Here is an 18,118-nt window from a genome sequence, read left to right as displayed (position 1 = left end):
CTTTCGTTCCACTTTTTTCTACAATTCCGGTTTTGAGGTATTCATCGAAGAACTGCTTCCTCCGGTCGATCACTACGTTTGTGGTCAGTTTTCCTTTCACGTTCTTCAGGTTTCGGTGTGTAATCCTTACGAGATTGGTTCGCCTTCTCGTAAAACTTGCGCGCGTCATTAGCTCAAAGTAGTTATCCTAACTTTTTTAAGATCCTAAGTAGTTTTGGCACTTTTTCTCTTCAGAATCAACTGGTTGTCAACTGGTTCCTTGATCGTCGATATTTGGTCAAACTTTTTCTAATGGCAATGTTCAGATAATTCCTTCTAACTCTTTTTTTCTCCACCAATTTCTTAGAATTTCCCATCGAACCAATCATTTTGTACACTTTGGGACCTTTTACGTAGTACTGCAATAACGAAGTTGAAGTTACCTATAGAGTTGAATGTGGTCAGCTAGAGAGTAAAAAACAGTCGAACTCTTTATTATTTTGTACAGCCTCAATTTCAAGCAGCAGCAAAGCCGGTTCCGAATCTCATTGTCGTTGAATATTAGATAGGATTTTCAGATTGAATTACACGAATTTGTCGATTACCCCGCGAACAGTTGCTTCCCTTGAGCTTCTATTTATCGCCATGGAGATTCTTCGCCCGATTCTCCTAGGACGGATTGCATCCGTCATTCCAAAGTTTCTCGTGATAATGTGGCAATTGAGTGCGAAACCTAATATGTTATACCTATTCCTGATATTTCCTGAATAAAGCGTTTGCGGAGTGAAAAATTCTAATCCATAGTAGCGCAAGCATCCGAGCTATTACGGATCAAATTTTAACACTTCGACAAATCTTTCAGAAATGTCGGCATCGTAGTTTCGTGGATTTCAGGGCAACGTACGATACAGTCGCACGAGAATAAGTAAAGCACGAGAATAGATTTCCAGCAAATCTGACGAGAATTCCTGTCCCTTAGAAGTGCGCCAATGGTTGTAGAAAGAAGATAGACTATCCTGTATGTTGTTTGACAACGCTATTGAGGGTGTAATTCGACGAGCGGTTATAGAAACGAGAGGCAGGATTTTCCATGAGTAGTCCACTCCTAGGCTTCGCGGACGTTTTAGACGATGTCACGATAAACTTTGTGACAATCTACACCAGATTAAAGCGGAAGCTAGAAGCAATGGGCCCAGCAAGCAATTTGGTTTGCAACTGAGAAATACGAGATCATATCTGCACGAAAAAGTTATATTTCACGCCACATAAGAACGTCAAAGTACCAAAGTGGAGGCAATACGTGCGAAAATTTTGACAATGATTTGTAATTCTATCTTACATTTTATACAGCGGTTTTTAGAAATCGCAACTTAATACTCCTGAATATATGACGAAGATATAACTTTATACTACAGTCTGCACTGCACTGCATCTGTCTGCACTGTTTTATAATTCACACGAGTCACGAGTTGTATATGAGGACACGCGTGACTGCAAAACAACTTAGTGTTCACTTCGTTTTGACTTTGACATACACTAATCATTATACAATTCCAGTGTATAATTGACATGCATACGATTTTCTTTTACGATCTCGTGTTATCTGGGGGCTAAAACTGCCTCGTAAACCAAATATCGAATACCCTCATGGATATTGGAGTAGCCAAGCTAGTGGGTACGAGCGCCTGTTAACCAAGTGAGGGCGGCTCGAACGACGTCTGTTGTGGAACGAGCAACTATACCTAAGATGACAGACCCTTCAGCGGGATATAGAGATCGCGACCCCGCTAAAGTAGTATACCGAAACTCTCACATACTAGCAAAAACGAAAATGGAAATATGGAAAAAATCAATCCGTATAGGAGACAAAGAACAGAGGAACGCTTAATATAATACGGTTGGAAACTCGGTGTCTGAAATGTGCGAACACTTCATGAACCTCCACAAGCTGGCATGCTTGCTCGAGTTCGAGTTATACATATAGATTCGGAGTAGATACCGCTGCTATTCAGGAAGTTGGGTGACCAAACTCCGGAGAAAGAGAGTTCCGTGCAGTAGACCCTGTTGCAGATGCTTCTTTCAAAACCACGTTAATGCCCGGAAATCAAAGGCACGTTCTTCAATTTCTGCCTCGTTAACTTTTACGCACCGACAAATGAGAAGTTCGATGATGCTGAGGGCAAATTCTACAGTATGCTCGAGCGGACCTATGGAACGTACCCAAACCATGACGTGAAAATCGTCGTCGGTCATGCAATTACGCAAATCTGAAGGGAAGAATTCTTCCTTCCTGTCATTGGAAGACATAGCCTTCATTTGTCGACGAATGCTAACGGTTTGAAGGTCACAAACTTTGCCGAGGTCAGAGGAATGGCCGTTTGTGGCACCTATTTTCCGCGTCAGACTGTTCCGTAACACAACTGGAGACATGCCTATGTCGATCAGGTCCTTGTTGACGGTCGATACTTTCCGAATGTCATCGATGTACGGTCTTTTCAGGGACCAGATATCGACACTGACCATCATATATAAGATTCGCGCCAGGTTGATGAACACAGAGAACGTTCGCAGTGAGAGAACGCTGCGTTCCAAGATCTACAGATTGACGACAGATGGCGGAATGCGCTAGAAAGCTTGATCAACTAACCGCAGAACAACAGGTAGAAAAAGAAGAAGATATGAATGGGTCGTGGGGGAACATCCATGGTGCCATTGAATTAACTGCGAGAGAAGTTGTAGCTACGACGCGTGGAAGACGTAACAGCTGGTTTGATGCCGAATGGCAGAGAATGACAGAATATGCAGGCCAGACACTGCATGGTCACTGCGGTTACACGTCAGAACAGAGAAAGATACAGGGAGGCTAGAGCTGCAGAACGGTTAGTAAGGCAATTAGTGAGCTGAAAGAGGTAAGGCTGCTGGGAAGTACGGTATCCTGGCGGCTGAACATCCAAAAGGTGGAAGCTCGCGATTAAACGGATTAATCCGCTGGATTGTTGTCAGGATTTATGCAGAAAAACAAATGTCGGAGGAGGAAGTACAACTTGCAGCCTCGTCATCTGTTTGTGAATTTCAAGACGGCGTACGAGTCACTCAAATGAAGTGGGCTGCGGCAGATTATGCTAGAACATGGCGTTTGGACAAAACTAGTTGGGCTGATCGTGCGATCCTGAATGGGTCAATATCATGCGTTAGAATAGTGACCTTAGATGCGTTCTGAATAGTGAATGCTTTCAAGGGGATGTACTTTGTAACCGGGTATTCAACATTGTTTTGGAAAGTGCAATACGAAGAGCACATTTACACATTTGTGTAAAGGAACGGGATAATCTTCACGAAATCTTAGAAGTTTTTCGGTTTTGCGGATGACGGTCTTGGTTTTGTGGATGGATGAATGAGGGAATGAGTGAGATGTTGCTGCCTTGGTCATCTAGATGGGGAATGGTATGAAGTTCAAGAATTAATATACCGTGGCACGCTCGTGACCTGTACAAACGATGTAAGCCGTATTGCGTATGTATGTATTGCGCAGACGCATGAACTACAAGCTGTATTAGGTATACAAATATGCTGATTCAGTGAAGATTGTATGATGTGCCAAACTACAGTGGACTGGCATGTGACCAGTATGCCCGATGAATGGGTAGCCAAAACTATTTGCAGCAGAAAAGATATCATAGACTCCAGCCCAGGATTGATAGTAGTAGGGGACCATAATTCATTCGGCCCAGCATCGCTAATGGACCGTCGCCACCAAAGTAAAGTGAGTAGAGGCTCAAACGAGAACAACAATCACGGACAGTGATTATTACCATTGATGAGACTAAAGTTGTTGATGAGTTCATATATTTGGGATCGTTGGTTACCGGCAACAAGACAAATAGGGTATTTCTGTTCGACTTCAAGTTCTCTACGGACTTGAGTCTGTAACCCTGCTTACGGAACGTATAGATAGCCAAGATGGCTTTCTGATGCACGATACCCGTTCCTACTGTGGGTAATAGAGACTCGTGATGGGGCTGCCATCTTAACTGTACTGAGACACCACGTTTCTTAAATCATCCTTCCACTCCGGATCAGACGCTGTCATGAGCCGCTCCTGAAGAACCGCGGATATTCCAAAATCCTCCTTGCGTCATTGTTGCTTCTTTGAGTTGCTTTAGAGCATGGATATGGTGACTTCCTAATTCGCGGGGCCTTCTCCTACTGTAGTCTGTTGACTTTTTTGTTAAAATACGTGCTATGCTCCTCTGTTAGAACATGTCTAGCATCATTAAAAGTAAGCTTTTTGTCTATGTCGTTGTCGATCACTCGGATTAAAACTAAACTTGAACGAACTTGCATTGAAAAGTAATTATAAAATCTTCTGATTTCTATAAGGTTAGTAACTTTAATCATCGTCGTGTGGCCGAAGAGGGAATGGAAATAAAGGAAGAAGTTGGACATCACACTCACTGCCATCATTTAGTGTTCTCTTGCAACTTCCTCGACGCGCTAAATGAGATCAAAGCAACGGGGTGCGAAGCCTTAATTACATATTTTACCCCTGCGGTATTGCTTCGATCGAACGGAAAACAAATTCCAACTGTCATAGCGATAAAATCTGCTGTTTGCTAGACAGTGAAGACGGATAAGGAGAAAAGTGAAATTTAATTAAACGATACCTAATGGCTTCCATACAGTAAACATTTAGTGACAGTTGGTTTTTCAAAAGCTTCCTGCTTCTCAAACCCCGCGAAATGGAAATGGGTGCCCTGTTAGCATCATCCCGGGGTGCTGTTGTTGTCGGAATAAACTTCTAATAGATTTCTATACAAAAACTTTTACCCCATGTGGCCATCGAACAGTGGAAATGAATCCCTATCAGTGAAAAATATTCGTGAGGGGAAAAATGTGTAATATTTTTCATGATGAATGCGAACAGAAAAAATGAAGTTCGTTTCCGGAGTAAACCCTAGTATTTTATCCAATACCTAATACTAGTAGATAGCACAATGTTCGACCTATAAGGACCATAAATTACAAAATCGTTCCGATAAGTTTAATAATTTCCATATCTCTTGCGAGTCACTTCGCATTGTATGTCAACAACATTTTTTAGCGTGAAATGCAAATCCTTACTAATCCTTGAATCCCCTTAAGACATGAAGTGGACTTATCTTCCGATCTTCACTTCCAGACAGTGAGTTCTTCGAAATCACTACGGCCAAGCTGGCCAGACCAGACACAATCGTCAGTCGGTGAGAGCTCATTACTGATTCCAGCGAAAGAATCGCTTACAAATTTTATTATCCTCACTTTAATATTCAGTTTGTTTTATTGCATCACCAACACCACACCAGAACACCGGCGGTGGTGGTGCAGGCTGGTATGCTTGCTGCCTGATGCTACGTTTCGACACCACCACTGCCGTACCGAACTGGCCAGGGAGGCCGAGGGGGAGTGCGAAACAAATGAACTGGCCTCGGATTGCCGCGACTAATTTATACTCCCCCACGGCACGGGAAGGAACGGCACAGATCGATGGCAGTGGAATGGATGGAAGAGGGACTTCAACTGTTCAACTTCCGTAATATATCACGGCAATACGTTGCAAAGTCTAATCTTCAGCGATTCTGCTATCCTGGCTTTTTGCATGGTTCAGGTTGGTGCGCTTTGATTTATTCGGTTTCCTGAACTATTTTCGCGCTTTGCGCGCTGGCGAAGATACTTTGCAATGCTAGGCACCTATTTGCATTTATTTAAATGTTTCTGCGGTTTGAACCGTCTAAAAATACAAAACCTCTAGGGTTTATTTTAAGATTGATGGTAAGAGAAATATCATATTATTTTGGAAAAGCCGTTGTACTTTTCTCCATCAATTGGTTCTCGATACATTAGTCCAATGTAGTTGTTGATTGGTCTAATTGCACTTCTCGTTTGGAGTACGTTTCAGTGGCCCGCCGGAAGCACGCAAGGATGGTAAGAGCGAGCGAACGTAAATTTGCAAATTATCAAATCAACCAGGATAAGCATCTCACCTATTTGCCATTGCCACACAGTGCATGCTGGCTGGCTGACTGCCTGGCACAATGCCATGTTTGGTACCGGTAAAGGAGGCAGAACACAATACAAAACGTCAAGTCAAGCGCAAGAGAGTGAAGTAAATACGCGCGACGGAGCAGAAACAGAAAACTCAAAAACAAAAAAAAGAACCAACTGGCTCGTCGTAATTGCACTGACAAATTACTATTAAAACTGAAGGCAGGGAGTTTTTTTTCTCTTGGGAGTTTTCTTGGGTTTTGACGAGGGGTTCTGGAGTGGTTCATTTTTCGTTGTGAGCAAGTTCAAGTTGAGCACGTCGGTTTGAAGCATTTTTGAGAACAATCAACAGTTTCCGACCAAACAGGTCTAGGCACTATATGTTGACGCAAACGCGCGAGGGGGCAAAACCGTGAAAAATGTTGAGCGCAATTGCACATTAGTCGGTAATTCCGAGAGAACTCGACAACTCTTAATGCGATTTGTTCGGGTAAAGTCACTTCTCGAAGGCCGCTTCTGCTTCGCAGCCATCGCAGTCGATTACCATTGCCGATCTTATCGCCGATTCTGTGACTTGCATCTTACCGAAACATACGAGAAGTTTCAAGAGAGCCGCTGAGAGGTCGTAAAAAGTAACTTTCAACAGACCTCAAACATACACTGCTGCTGCTGCTACTGCTGCTGTTCCTGCTCCAGAAGAGTCTTCAACCGGGCAGGAATGCGATCGCCAGCTTTATTTACAGTTAGAGGGCAAGAATACACAAGTCATATAATACTTTGGTCATAATGAATTAAAGAGTGTACAACTGGAATTGGATGTTATTCCCCTCGCTGCTTCGAGCGAACGTCCGTCGTTACGGATGGGTCGGAAATTGAATGTTTGCCCATATTCGACAGGAATTACAACCCGGGAGCGAACAGAGTCAGGCCGGTGGTGAGCGTACGTGAAAGACTCGTTGCACTTGAGGAGGGAAAACTTCAAGTACGAGCTGATTTTATGACACTGAATAATGTATGACAATCATCGTATAAAATGGAAATTAACAATCATTAACTGCGTTTCGAGTCTGTTGAGATTTCATCTTGAACAGCCAAGATACAATTAGGATTGGTTTTATGGTTCCATTAGTAATTTTATGTTCAACCTAAGTGATTCACTTCGGTTATGTACGTACATGCGTCTGATATCCATTACCATTCAATTAGATCGAAAACCGGAGAGCCAAAGTGATTTCGAAATTGCTGCTGCCTTTGATGGTATAGCCTTTTCTCGGATGATATTAGCTCTGCTGGGTGGGTTAACCGCTGCGGTGCAACATTGTGGTGCTGCAGGAAATCTGTTTGTTTTTACCATTTTGTTTAGTAAATAAGTTTTGAGATTTAGGAGACGGAGGAGGAGGATGAGGAACTTTTCCAGTAAGGTAGTGATCCGCAAGGTAGTAATATGGGACCTTTGCTTTCTTCACTATTTTTCAACGACGTTACTTTGCTATTAGACATAGCTTGCAGACTTGTGTACGCTGATGATTTGAAACTGTCTTTATTTGTTGGAAAAACTAAGGAATGTTGCCAGCTGCAAGCGTTATTCGATATATTTGTGGATTGGTAAAAACGAAACTAACTGACACTCAGTGTGGCAAAATGCGAGGTGATAAGTTTTTACCGCATTAAAAGACTGATTTTATACAACTATCAGATTGAGGGAACTGAGTTGTGCAGAGTAGACTACGTGATTATGTGATGTTCTCAGTAATTAACAAGGAGAACATGTACGAAGAAAATTCATCCGATTTGGTCTGCGACATCTACCATGGTGTAATCCTGAGAATCTCCCGCCATATTTAGATCGGTGCCGCCTACTTGATCTTGACTCATTAGCTTACCGGCGTACAACCCAGCAGGCAGTATTTGTGGCTAAAATGATCCATGGTAAAATCGATACTTCCAGGCTTCTGCTATTGCTGGATTTTCGTGCTTCACAACGAACTCTAGGTTCTACTGGCCTACTGCAAGTACCATTTCACCGTACTATTTTTGGACACAATGAACCAATTATCGCATGTATTAGAACTTTTTTAAAAGTAATTCAATTTCGATGAGCCATCGCATAAATTTGTGCAGAAGAAAAAGCCTCCAATCTTTTTTAGCTATTAGACTTCATGTAGACAATTTTAAAAAATAAAAAAATGTCCGAGAAAAGTTTGACTTCTAAACAGGGGTTTTGGAAATATTGTACCTTAAGCTTCTCCTAGGTTGCTTAACTGATTTACGTGTTCTTGATTGCAAATGAAAGCTAATTATTACTCTGAAGTATTATCAAAGTTACAAAGAGGTTATGCTTATGATTCAAATGTTATCCATAAAAATGAATTTCAATGGAGGCGCAAGGTACATAATATGTACCACAAATATGTATTGCAGATCCGTTTTCGAGAATTTTGCATGAAGAAACGGTAAGAGTTTATACCACGTTCTTTGGCATTGCTATTTACCTGTGTCCGCTTTCGATCCTGCGCCAAACGAATTATGGTCCTTCAGTACTTTCGGTTCTGGGGTGCCACTCCCCAATCTCCTCTAACACTAGCTGAACATGCATCATTCTTGACAGCGTAAATCCGTCGGGTGCAAGGTATGCCCCGAAGTCGACGGCCTATTCCTGGTTCTCTGTCCAAAACAGTCGTGGGTACTCTTTCATCTGGCATTCCGGCATCGTGGCCAACTCATCAGCATATTTGTATACTTGAACAGCTCGTGGTTTATCTGTCTGCGCAACACTATCTTCCATTTTTCGCAGAATTTCACGCTCTAAAACCCCAAGCATACGTCGATCAACTTCCTTCAGTGTTCATGATTCATGTTAGGGAGAGCTAGTGTAATTTTTCGTTTTACTTCAGCTCCACCTCGCTACCAACACCATTCGGATTCCCACGATCCCTGTCAGCAATCATGCTTTGACGGTGTTAATGGTAGGTTCCAATCACACTGCTTCCAAATTAAATAGCCTAAACGCCTCCTCTAAAGCTTGCTTCAGATAGTATTGGAACAAAAACAATTGCGTGTATTTCAGTTATTTGTTATTGAATTCCAGATCGTTTCTTACACAAATGTAGTATTTTCTGCATACTTTTAAGAAAAAATACGGATAAATGCAAATGCCTTGCCAAATCATAAATTTTCATGCAAATTTGTCAGCAAAAACAAATTTAAATTTGCTTGGAACATCCCCCCGAGCCGCTGCCAAGTAAAATTTTTGACCTGGCATTTGCCCGAAGTCAGCCTTGACATAGGTTTCATCGTCCATCAGAAGACACTCGTCGAACTTGTTTAGCACTTGGTCGTACAGCTTTCGAGCACGGATTTTAACCACACTATTCCGTTTTATGGTTCGGTTAGGCTGTTTGCTAGCTCGATTACGACTTGATTCCTTCCCGGAGTCGAATTCTCCTCACGGTACTATGGGCAGCTCCGAATTTTCTGGCCAAATCACGGTCCGACAGATTGGGATTCCTCTTGATGGTCTTCAAAATCTTACCACACAGTTTACGGTCGACAGTTCCATTCCGATGATTAGCTTAAGGCTTCCAAATCGCCGTCAATATTTTCCTATACCGTTTGATAACGCATATGGCTATTTCTGGGTAATTTCAGCTGTTTAGCTAGCCTAGATGCAGACCACAATGGTTTTTCGAAATAACTGTGCACAATTTTTTCCCTTCTTTCGGCTTCCGTGTTGTTTGTTTACAAAATATAGTCGTTTTGCGGAATGTCCAAAATACGTAGGTGAAGCTAACAAAATTTCCGACACGTGGGCGCCAAGAACTTCCAAATCCGTCCACCCAGAGCGCCATAATATGAGCAAAAGTTTGTTCCAATTTTAAATGAAGCAAGCTTTTCCAATGTACAGTTGATTTCTATGATGATATCATCAACGTCATCCGCAAAATCAAGAAGCACGTGAGATTCCGTGATGATTGTCCCGTTCCCTTCCACGTTTGATCTTCGTTTTAACACCTTCCAAGGCGATGTCGAATAGCAGATTAAAAAGTGCACCCCCTTACTTTGGTTCATACAATATCACGAAAGCGGGTGAGGTCTCACCTGATACAATTTCATCCGAAAACCATGTTCTAGCATTATCTTCGTGTGACTTCATCGTACGCCGCCTTAAAGTCCACAAACAGATGATGAAACTGCAGACGCAGAGTAAACATCTGATCCGTTGTCAAGCAAGCAAGCCAGCTCATGCTAATTTATGAAAAATTCTGACATTCCAGATACCGAATTTCCAATCGTTATTCATTAATCGTTTCCTTGTTCTTTGCCGTGTCCTATACCTATTTGATCCGTTCCGTATTTCCTTTTTCGTTGTTCGTGGTATGTAAGAACTTCGGTAAACCGGTTCGCACAGAACCTCTGGGATTCCTCGTATTGGAATCGTGTGGAGGAATTCTGATAAGATTCGTACAAAATGTTTTGCTTATAGAGCCAGGATTCTTGTGTGAGAATCCAAAGGCGAATCCCCAGGGTACCTGTAACTCGGAAAAGGAATCCCCTTTACTGTAAAATAGGAATCCTCACGATTCTGAAAGCAGGAATCCAGTATGTGTTATCAAGGAGGTTCTGCCATCGTAGCTTGCGGGTTGCAGAATTTCATATTCAGCCGCTAGCTTCGAGACAGTCGTTGTTTGAACCGCCCACCACCGGGGAAACAAGTGCTTAAATTCGCACCTCCTAACTGCCACAGCTATCGTCTCTGGAAGAATCGTCCTTCAAAAGTGTCTACGGAAACACCAAAATTGAACAGCTCGTAAACGGTGTTGAAACGGACGAAACTGACAATAGTTGACTCTCCGAACGTCAATATGAAGGAAGTTCCTTGTTGGAAGAGCCCATTCCTATAGACTATAGGAAACTATAGACTCAGTTGTTCGAGGACAGGTGGATATTCAATTTGCCCGGCCAAGAGCATAGCAACAAACACAACTTGTGCTGTAATACGCCTCTTTTCGAGTTTCGAGCTCTTGAAATTTGCACCGTGTATCATATGGAGGTAAGTCTAACAGATTGCTACAAGGTAGCATCCGTAGAGCATAACAAACTAACTTTTTTGTACCGCTTTAATCCTCGTAATCAAGCTAGCTTGAGACGGACACCAGACTATTGAGCAGGACTCAAGTAATGAACGTACCAAAGCACAGTATAGCGAGTTCATTGGCAATTTTGAAGAATCCGAGTTGCCTTTTAGCCCTTGAGACGTTCTGTTCAAAGTACAAACGAAAGATGAGCGCACAATTAAGTTTCACTTCTAGGTCAGGAATATGATTAACCCGTTGCAGTGCATGGCCGAAAATAGAGTAATTGAAAGTAATTGGATTCAAGCTGCGGTGAAACGAGATAACATTGCATTTGAAGATACTGATTGTCAACATATTATCCGTACACCACTCCTTAAATAGGCTAACCAGCTTCGCATCGCATCGTCCGTGTAAAGCATACGACATTCAGCTGGGTAGCAGCATAGAGAGCTCTTTGATGAATAGTATAAAAAGCATAGGGCCCAATTTTCTTCCTCTAGGAACCCCTAATAGATTATAAAACATTTCAATTTTCCGGACCGATTTTGACACATAAACTGTAAACAATGTAAATTAGACCTTCCGTCGGGCAGATTCAATTGTAAAATTCACGTGTTTTGACACGATTTTCGAAGTCTCCAAGTATTTACGTGAATGTGTTATTTAGCTTTCCAATGCATTTCTACTGTTTAAAGCGAGATTAAATAACAACTTTCAGCAACTCCCAATCACTGTCCAGTAGCATTTTTCGCGTACCTAACCTATTTATAGCTAAGCGGCCGGCTGTTTACTTATTAATTTTGTCTAATTACTCCCGTGCAAAAAGGCCAATAAATATTTTACCTTCCCTGCTGCCGCTCCCACAAGATGATCGTTTAATCTTATTTATGGATACAATATCTTCACCCATCAATAACCTCAAAATTGAAAACAAAAAAAAGAGAGCCAACATTACAACTCAATTTCATCCACTCACCGTCAGGGGTCCGACCAGTACCAGCAGTCAGAGCAGTGTCTGGTCCTCGCTCTGTGCAGCCAAGACCCGACCAGGTCCGCTGTGCTGCTGTATGAGGTGTCCCCCACAGGGAAGAAGGCATCCAGATCCACTTTCAGCGTTCAACAGCATCCATAATTTTCCTCGCTTCTCGCTGAAGTCCGGTAAAAACCGTCAAAACGGTTGAAGCAGAGCGCTCACACAAAAAAAAAAAGTATCGGCCATAGAGTAGAAAATAATCGATTTATGCTTTCAGCTTTTTCGAAATGAATAGTTTTTTGTGCTTCGTTCGTCTTTCTCTATCTTCCTCGTCGTCGTCGCTTTCAAACCTTGATTTGTGAATCCTGACGATATGGCCAAAGCTGACTGAAAACAGATCACCCCGGTGGGACGAACACCGCCGGCTGATGATGTTGGCTGTGCGCTTGATGGAGAACGACGATGATGGAGGTCATTCGGTAACGCGAAAAAAAAAATGACGAACACGGGCGCGCGGCGGCACAGTCTTGGTGTGTAGTGTACCGGACGGACCACATTTGTTTGGTTAAACAGCCTCAGGGGAGATTGTTCGATAGATTCGAACTGTGATGATGACAGACTTTCGTAGTTTATCATCGGCGAAATTAATCTGCATTGAAGTGTGTGGCAATCTGTCTCGGGTATCGACGGGAGTTCAGATGCGTAGAGGTTTTATTAAAGTCATGCATTCTTGAAGCAGACTGCAGCAATTCACGCCATTTAAATCCGAATAGTTTGTGTTTCTCTTTCCAACTACCTTCCAGTATCGTAAAGCAACTTTTTATTACTGTTCGAATTCCGAACAAAAGCAGCCCGCATTTGTCTCCAGCTTTCATTGTTGTGCCATTAGTGTCAAATAAATCGAGACCATGGCAGAGACATTGAGTATTTTTATTTTATTCGTTTCCTTCTTCTCGAGACTTTATCCATCTTGTACCCTTTTTTTGTCTCACTTCTTTCGTCTTCTTCATCGGTGCCGTCGCCGTCTGTTGAACTCTTCTCTGAATTCAGGTCTCAATGCACATGTTAACTTATGTTCCTTTTTTGTTTGCTTTCTGAAAAGTCATTCTTTAAAATTATTTTTACGTTCTACACTCGGTCGGTCCATAGCCATCGCATACCTACTTGCGGAGAGTACATAAGGTATAAGATTTTACAGACTACTCAGCGGAGGTATTCCATGCGGTGGCAAAGACTCGTTCTTTTACCTCTCTTGCGCCATTAAAGAAAAAAATGAACGCAATGCAGTCCATTGGTCTTTCTCGTCTACTTCGAAAGATCGCTGAATCTGAGTTGCTTTGAACGGTGTATGAGTGCGATGCACTTCAGCTTCGAGAAACGATGTGATCGATCAGACACAAACACAGCCAGCCCAGCACTGCTGCTGGTACGCTAGCTACGTGTCATCGCATGCCGTAGTTCGGTTCGGTCGGTCGGTTTCGGTGTTAATTCCTGCCTGATGATTGTTTTTATTTTTATTGTTATTACTGTGCTGCACCCTACTCTGCTGCTGCTCCGCATAAACCGTGTGTTGTAGATCTGACAAGCGGAAAACGTAAGAAAAACGAGTCCTCGACGTTTGTTTTTATTTACATTTAACCGTACACACATTATCTACACTACGCAGAGGCTATGTGTCATTCACAGCGTAGGGTCGGTCGGTATGGAACGAGAGAATGGTGCAGTTCAGCAGCTTAGGTTAATCTAGGTTAAGATTAAATGGTTCGTTCGTTTCTTTTCTCCGTCGGTATTGGGCCACATTCGAAGCCGACCGCGTGGGTCTGGTCTGAGTGTCATCTCTAGAGTGGAAAATAGTTATACCTACTACTTCTCCGTCCGCGGTTGTGTGGGTGGAAAGGAGATTTTTAGACCGTTCAATATTCTCGACACTGAATTTTAAGACACGTGATTAGCTAGAGGTAGTAAACCCAGCATGGCCTGCGACAATAAGAGGATTTTCATGTTTCAGTTCAATTGAGGCAATGTTATTTTTCATTGTAAAATACATACTAATAACATCTTTTTCTTTCTTTGTACTTCCAGGTATGAACTGCATTTCGATCTATCCTATATGCATGTAAGTTTAACTGACTGTACTATTCTTTATTTCACAAATATTGCAATGTTGTCATTTCTATAACGCTTTAAATGTTAGCCAATTTATACCTAACCTTTCCTAGTTCTGTTCAAGAATAGGCTTAGACCTTGTTTTGGCGAATTTCTATTCATGCGAGTGTAATCTTTAAGCATTAGGCCGTATGAATAAAATAGTTTGCTTTGCTTTTCCCGTGTTAATCTTATGGGAGCATTTGTTCTAAAGGTCCAAACACAATGCATACGGATTTTACTACGTTGCGGCAATTTGACAGTTTTTCCATGGGTTTTCTGTCAAATATCCGCAACGTAGTAAAATCCGTATGCATTGTGTCTGGGCCTTAACTCTTTTATTCATACGGCCTATTGTACTATTAAGTGATTTAGCATTTCGCAGATATTTGCAGGTTTCATCATTATCCGTTTCGAACTAAAGCAAACCCTAACAATTACTCAGCTTTTACTACAGGATATGGCACTTGAAGCGTAACCAACTTCAGGCCGCTGTTACAGCTGTAACACTTGCAGCAACCATCTATAAATCTGTTGAATGACAGTTCTAACAGTATTGTTTACAAGCGCGTAAAAGTATCTTGCCAGAAGTGAACGCAAACAAAGTTATAAGCGATGGAATTCAAATGTAATTCTAATTAGCTGATAAATCATAGCCAATGATTGTTCGTAAGCTCGCACACCGCAATGTGAATAAAGTTTTTGTTTATCGTATCATAACTCGTTATAATCCCAAGTAACAATTTTGGTTTGATTACACTCTTATGATGGCATTTAAGACCAAAATTGGTCATGAAAACCGCCATAAGAGTACAGTAAAACTCACATTTCTTGGGTGGCAGCATCGTGAAACGTCATAGAGGTGGACATCAAAAGACTGCGATGTCACCTAAAAGGGTTTGAAAAGGGGAGAAATACGCGAATCCAATGGTTAAAAAACCGAATATCTGGAAAGGTCACAGAAGATTATTGAGAGCAAGCCGTAATGATCCTCTTTTGAACTCGCTTGATGATTAAAATCCATGGCCGCCAATCCAATCCGAAGGCCGCATCGGTGTCCATATTCAGGAAGTGTTTTCAAGGATCGGTCTAACGAGGGAACAGTATAACACCTTCAAGCAATGCGGATTGGTAAAGTCCTTGGATTGGGTAAAGGCACAAATCTTCCACATGATTGTGAAGAACGTGCTGCTCGAGCCAAAGATGCTGAAAGTCCTTGGAAATTTTGGAAATGAAGAAAAATTGTCGGTTTACCTTGAAAATAAACGACATGTAGTGCACATGGAAGGTAAGCTTGGGATCCAGTAGAATACACGATCCGCTCGGTTGAGAATAGTACCGTCGATATGGTAATCAAACATAGTCGGATCTGTAAAACGATGAAAGGTCATAACGTTGCATTTTTCGATGCTGAGAACGAGCTTGTTCAGTTGAAACCAACTGACGAACGTTTCTAGCAACATTTACAAATGGAAGTAGTCCTCGATACAGCGCCGCACCAATAAATACGTAGATTTTCAAATCATCAGCGTAAATAAGTTTGCATCGGTGAAGAAAATAACGTGGTCCAAAATTGCTCCCTCACGGAACGCCAAGCATATTAACTAATGGTGAAGAGACGCATAGGCGATGTTTGATGTTGCCTGCTGTTTGACATGCCTGAACACGCATATTGGCCTTACAGCATTCTTCCAGTTATGTTGGATGAAAACCATGACACCAATCTGCTCGATCCTCTCATTCGCAACAATTTACTGAGTAATACTTTACGGTCAGTTTTTTTTTGAAAATCGCTTTAAAATCCGTTAAGATGACATCAACTTGCAATCAATCAAAGTACCTGGAAAATTCTCAAATCGCTCATCATGGATGATGGGACTTACGTCAAGCCGGACTTCCGACAGCTTCCGGAGCTACTGTACTTCACCGCCCAGCACATTTGATGTTCTGGAGGAAGTAAGGATGCAGAAACTTTCAAATTTTCTGGATGGAATGGAATGAAATGGAAGTAAGAAATACATGATTTGGCAAGCGATCTGCTCATGTGGCAAGCGGAGTGCGCCGTTCGTGACTACCGGAACTTTAAACTGGCAGATCTACCTCAAGGAGTGTCTACAGACGCGTCTGCTTCGTCTGTTAAAGCAACACGAGGGCCGTACGATCTTCTGGGCAGATCTAGCTTCGTGCCACTATTCAAAGGATGTCCTGAAGTGGTACGAAGCCAACGGGGTTACTTTCGTACCCAAAGACATGAATCCCCCCAACACACCGGAACTAAGGCTCAATGAAAAATGCTGGCCTATTATGAAGCAGGCACTACGGAAGCATCTGGAAACTGGACAGCTCAGATTTGATCTCCTTGGTATGCTTCCGTAGTAAAAAAGCAAACCTGTGCGCTTAAACGCCTTTCTAAGACTTGATCCTTCGTTATCGATAGACTTCGCGGCCGGCTATTAGAGTACAGGACAGTTACGGGGCTAGTGCAAAAATCCTACTGACTCTATCTAGCAGCAACGCCTAGTCGAGATTCGATCATACGCCGTCTGGCTAGTCAGACCAGCATCGAACCTCGAAGCTAACTGGGCGGTTTACAAAGGCGCAAAAAGAATTTGGATTTCGGCGAAAGCAAAACTGTACCCTTAGAACGTACGACTTACAGGGTGCAGCGTACTCGCACTCTTGAAGTTGTCTTAGTAAGAAAGAATTTTTGTCCGACGTTACAACAGTGCCTGAAAAAGTTTCGCATATATCGGACGACGTCTATCCTACGTTGTGCAACAAATTCTTACTGAAGTGCTTTATCACTACAGATTTGTTAGCCTTCAAACGACATAGTCAACAATTGCTGCTTCACAGAGAAAAGGAGTACTTTCACTGGAACGTTGGAGTTCAGCCACTGACGGATAAGAGGAAACCCATTAACAACTTTCCTGTGAGAGCTGTTAACGTGTATCATTTGCAAACCATCAACGACGTCAAAGTGACAAACTACAGCTTTTTTTGGATGGTAGATATAGCAAAAAGCATGCATAGATATCTATAAGAGACGCCCTTTTGCTTTGCTATAGAGAGATTGTAGAGACCGGTATGCTTTACTCTTTAAAACATATTTAAACAGTCGTACTGAACAATAATACCAACATTAACTCGTTTAGCTCGTGATAGACACTGATAAAACCTGCTAATTGGACACGAAATACGTATCAGCAATTTTATTTAAGTAATTCTGCTTAAATCCAGTAACCAGCATCCACGAAGTTGACCCGTTCGAATCGAAATCGTTGACTTGCAACAGGTCGCTAGCCGAGATCTGGCTGGTATCGCTTCGGCATCAAAGTTTGTCAAGTTTGTGTTGTCGTTTTTTTGGTTCTCCATTTTGGAAGACGACGCACCAAAATGAACTCCTTTTTTAATTTGTTCGTAATTAAAATCCGTCCGCTCCGTCCATCATTCACCGGGCAATGATGGAAGGTAGTGACTACAAATTGAAGCAAAAACTGGCTGATTTTTAATGGAATTTGTTACCTTAATTATCTCGTTCTTGTTGGACCAACCTCAGAGGCAAAATCTGGCGATGACGCGATGACGACGACGGACGGTAATAACGATTGTACTCGCAGAGAGGAAAAGAAGTTTATAAATAATAATGACACATTCGAATAGTGCAACTTCGGACAGGTTTGCAACTCTTGGGAAACTTTTAATTGTACCGTTTACATAAGTTTTGCTGCTAAAATAATTAAAAAAACTGACAATAATCGCATGACAGGCACGCTGTGCATGTTGTAGGTCAATAGAATTCACAGCAAATTAAAAATCCTTAATCGTAAAGCCGCAGTAATTCTATTATCCACAGATCTGAAGGTTTTACTGAAAAAATGAGCAGATTCATTAGCGGAAGAAAAACCTACATTTGATTACCAGT

General features: G+C 42.1%; 1 protein-coding gene across 5 annotated transcripts in view; it reads left to right on the top strand.

The window, feature by feature from the left end:
• The window catches only part of LOC128738603 (zinc finger protein jing homolog), a 151,500-nt gene that overhangs the window by 38,432 nt on the left and 94,950 nt on the right, over positions 1–18,118 (top strand). For 2 of the 5 annotated variants that reach the window (XM_053833868.1, XM_053833864.1), the window contains exons 1-2: positions 13,565–13,642; positions 14,131–14,164. The exons of 2 other annotated variants lie outside the window; for them this stretch is intronic. The gene's annotated coding sequence lies outside the window, so the exon portion shown is untranslated. Of the gene's footprint in view, positions 1–13,564; positions 13,643–13,890; positions 14,007–14,130; positions 14,165–18,118 lie in introns of those variants that run through there. One more of the 5 variants, XM_053833866.1, reaches the window with a different exon arrangement.

Source organism: Sabethes cyaneus, chromosome 2, assembly GCF_943734655.1.
Source record: "Sabethes cyaneus chromosome 2, idSabCyanKW18_F2, whole genome shotgun sequence".
NCBI lineage: Eukaryota > Metazoa > Arthropoda > Insecta > Diptera > Culicidae > Sabethes > Sabethes cyaneus.
The sequence above is the reverse complement of the archived record's forward strand: the minus strand, read 5'-3'. Positions and strand labels throughout refer to the sequence as shown.